Below are 4,187 nucleotides of genomic sequence, written 5' to 3' on the forward strand. Positions count from 1 at the left end.
GATAAAGGACAGTTGTTAGTCATGGCAATATCAGTAGGCAGAGAATCAGCATTCTTGCATAGGTTCCCCAAGCTCAAATTCCCATACACGACATGAAGAGATCCAGTGACACCTGTCATGCAGTGGGTTGCATTACACAAGAGGAATCCTGAATTTAGACAACCTAAATTTTTTGTAATGTGCAGATAGCATGCCTGACCTCGTTCCAGAGAGAAACATTACCTTGATTTTACAGAACAGTAGGCATGCCTGCCCTTGCTCCAGGAGACCCTAGATCTTTCTTCCAAGACTGTTTACTATGCAAACAACTTTGTTGAATTTTGTCAAATGCTTTTTCTTCCTTTTAATAAGGGAATCATACTTTTTTAATCTATAATCTGTTAATTTAGTAAACTACATTGATTAACTTTGAAATACTATACCAACCTTGCACTCCTGGGATAAACCCCACTAGATCATGTTATATTATCTTTCAATATATACCCCGGGGTATACTTCAATTTAGTAATATTTCCTTATGGATTTCTGCTTCCTTAAAAAAAAAATACAAACACATCCCCATCAGCCTCTATCTCCTTACCATGTGTTCGTTTCCTCATAGCATTTTATTTACCTGATGTTACATATTCAGTATCTGTCTTCAACAAATGTAAAAAAGATGTGGTGTCTGTCTGGTTTACTGTTGCACCCTCGTGCCCAGAGCTAGGCCTGGAACATATCGGCACTCATGTTTGTTAAACGAAAAGGCTGGATGAACAGGCTGCTATCACCTAGAGAGGGTCAAGTACAGACTAGACATTCACTTGGTAGGAATGTTTTGAAGAATGTTATGCATTAAGGTGTTTAGAAAAGAGAACATTTTCATTTTAGGTCCCTTCCTAACTATAATGATATATTGCTTTATGAGTATTTGGAGAATATATATAATATATACACATATACAGCTATATACATATAGTTTGGGAAACACACACACACACACACACACACACACACACACACACATGCATATACAAACCACAAGAGAAAATCCTCTTTAAGGTTGGTATTTAATGCTTAGAACCCTAAGCCTTAAAAACAAAGCAGGTATGGTATTTGTTATCTCCCAAAGGCTTCTGACTGCTGTTCCTTGTTAAGATGTGTGGGGAATAAATAGGAAATAATTCCATTCAGTCTTCTTGTCAACTAATTTGTGTTCTAAACTTTGACTTTCCTACCAAAAATTCCACACTAACTTCTACCTTATTCTGCTTTCTAATTCTGATAAACCCAAAGCCATTTAAGAAGAATCATTATTTCTGCCTCAGTTTCTTCATTTGTTCATGATATTAATTGTGCCTATCTTTTTATGGCCTTTATGAGATTAAATGTTTAATAAATATAAAAAAGATAATATTTAAGCACATGGAATTGTATATGGTACACAGTAAGGACTATATAAATATATAATACTTTATATGTATTAACTAATTCACTCTTTCAAATTTTAAGAAAATACCACAATGGAATATTCAACTATAATTAGATGAAATTTCAAATTGAAAAGTTATCTTACAGTTTTTTTTAATAAATTATTTGATGGATAATAATCTAGTTTTTAAAAGGTTTTATATATAATTTTTACAGTTTACAGGAATGCTTTTTATGTTGTCTTCATAATTATTCCAGGTAGATAAAGCAGATAAGGGCAGAGTCACAAGAGATCAAGTGATTTGCCAAAATTTAGATAGCTGGTGATAGGTTGAACCCGGTTTATTATTCTTAATGCACATTTCACAACATTAACATACAAAAGGAAGAGGCAGTCTCTAAAGGAGGACAAGATTTCCAAAAACATGATTCTGCTACTGCTTAACTTTCTCCCCAGTTGTATTAGAGCTTCTTGTTGATCTAATTCTCTCTTAAATTTAAGGCATTCTTCCATGATCAAGTTAACATCCACAATTTTTGTTTCAATTTTGAGTCTTAAATAATTACGTTTAGAAGGTTTATAACAGAGATTAATGGCTAAGCAAACCTACACTTTCCGTGAGTGGATGCAAAAAACTACTCAAACCATACAGACATATGGGAAAGATTACTATTAGATGCCTGAGTTGTCAAAGAGACAGGATGTTAGTGTCCATTAACTCCTGGCTCCTAATGTCTGAATCTGGGGTGGGGCGGGGGGGAGAGTTGTTTCACAGGGGTGATCGTTAATTTCATGGGTCAACTTGGCCAGGTTATGTCATCCAGTTATTTGATCAAGCAAGCACTGGCCTGATTGTTACTGTGAGAGTATTTTGTAAATGTATTTAAATCATTAAATCATTAATCAGTTGACTGTATCTATGGATAACTGCACCACCATCAACAAAGGAGAATTGTTCTTAGCAATGAGCAGAGTCTCCTCATCCTATCAGTTGAAGGTCTTAAAGCAAGAACTGAGTATTTCAGAAGTCAGGAAGAATTTCTCTCTAGCCAGCCAGCTTTTGGATTTCCTTTTCTGTTAACTGAAATGGTATACTTATGTAAACTCTAGACAAGCTCTGACAGTTGTCATCCTACTTATATCTTCAGTAAGGCATTAGATTAGTATTCTCATTTATTAATTTATTATTAATAATAATATATATTGATAATATAGAAATGAAAAAGCACATTAATAAAATTTAATTGCACCTAACATAAGGCAGAGGAGAAATAAGCAATTTAGATTTTAATAAAATCTCAGCATATGAACCACCTACCTCAAAGGATAAATATAATTGTGAGGCTTGTTTGGTAACATTTATATATAAATTTAAAGAATTTATTCAGTTATGTGCATCTGGTAAAGCCACTGCTATTCTGAAGACAAATGTATTTATTCCCCTTTGAGTCACATTATATTCTTGATAATGTTTTTAAGATGTTCATTCCACACTGTCTTTGGACAGGAAATAAAAGTTTTAAGTACTCTTTTAGGAAAAAAGTAAAATATTAGTTATGAGGCATGGAAATTAAAAAAAAAAAACAGGAATAGCAAAATTTTCTGTGCCATCTTCAATCCCTTTAAAAGCCAGATGTACATCTGATTGACAGAGTTGCTTCCATTAGAAAAAACAAAATGGGCCCCAAAGAAAAGTCCCACAGGCTCTACATATTTAGATTACTAGCTCTGTGAAGCCTAGAGAGACAGAGGAACAAATCATATGACCAGAAGGGCAAGGGGTACTAAGAAAGCATCACTGACCAAAATCCTAACACATTATATTAATAGATAGTTTTAATTTTCATTTTAAAATACAAATATCACCACTACCATTGATAGAGACATCACTATGAACTACAGTACTATATTTGAATCACATTTCCTAAAAAGAAAGATGTTTTTTAGAGAGATAGGGTGAAGAAAGGAGAGCAGACAATATGAGAACTAGAGAGTAAGACATGTCAGGGATGCTTCAGGAGAGGCAGCTTGGACAAGTAGGAACAGGAAGGAAATCCTAGACAAACTTCATCCATCTTGCAACTTTGTAACATTTATAAGATACTGAAACAAGTACATTCCCTTCCCCCTCTCCCCCACAACTCCTGGGGCTACCATTAGCTAAAGGAGCTGATATACTTTACAAAGGCCATACATAGAAGCCATGATTGCACCTAAGCTAGGACATTCGCCTCACTATATAATGTGTGTATTTGTGAATCTATGCAATTTGAATGGATCCAATACTTCTATGTTAATAATTCTTTTTCATTTTTTTGTATGCTGTATGGAAAAAATTTTCCTTATTTTTCCATGTGAGTATCCTGCAACACCACTTGCAACACCACTTACTGAATTTCTGTTTGTTTGTTGTTTGTTTTGCTTGTTTCTTTGTGGGGGGAGTAGTGCATGAACCAGGAATTGAACCTGGGTCTCCTGCATGGCAGGCGAGAATTCTACCACTGAACTACCCTTGTACCCACCCTCCTGCTTAATAATGTTTTAACAGACTATGACACTTGGGTAGCCAGCAATATAATTTCAATTAAAAATTTATTATGCATTTTCTACCCCTCCAGCTCCCACCTCTACTCCACCCTTCAACCCTGCAATGTTTAACATTAGGCTTAAAAGCTTTCAAATAATAGACTACACTTCAAGATTTCATAAAATTTCTAAATTTTATATCCTGCTTAGAATCAAAGATTTAAACATAGATCAGCAACCACACATTAAA

This window comes from Tamandua tetradactyla, chromosome 26, assembly GCF_023851605.1.
Source record: "Tamandua tetradactyla isolate mTamTet1 chromosome 26, mTamTet1.pri, whole genome shotgun sequence".
NCBI classification, from domain to species: Eukaryota; Metazoa; Chordata; class Mammalia; order Pilosa; family Myrmecophagidae; genus Tamandua; species Tamandua tetradactyla.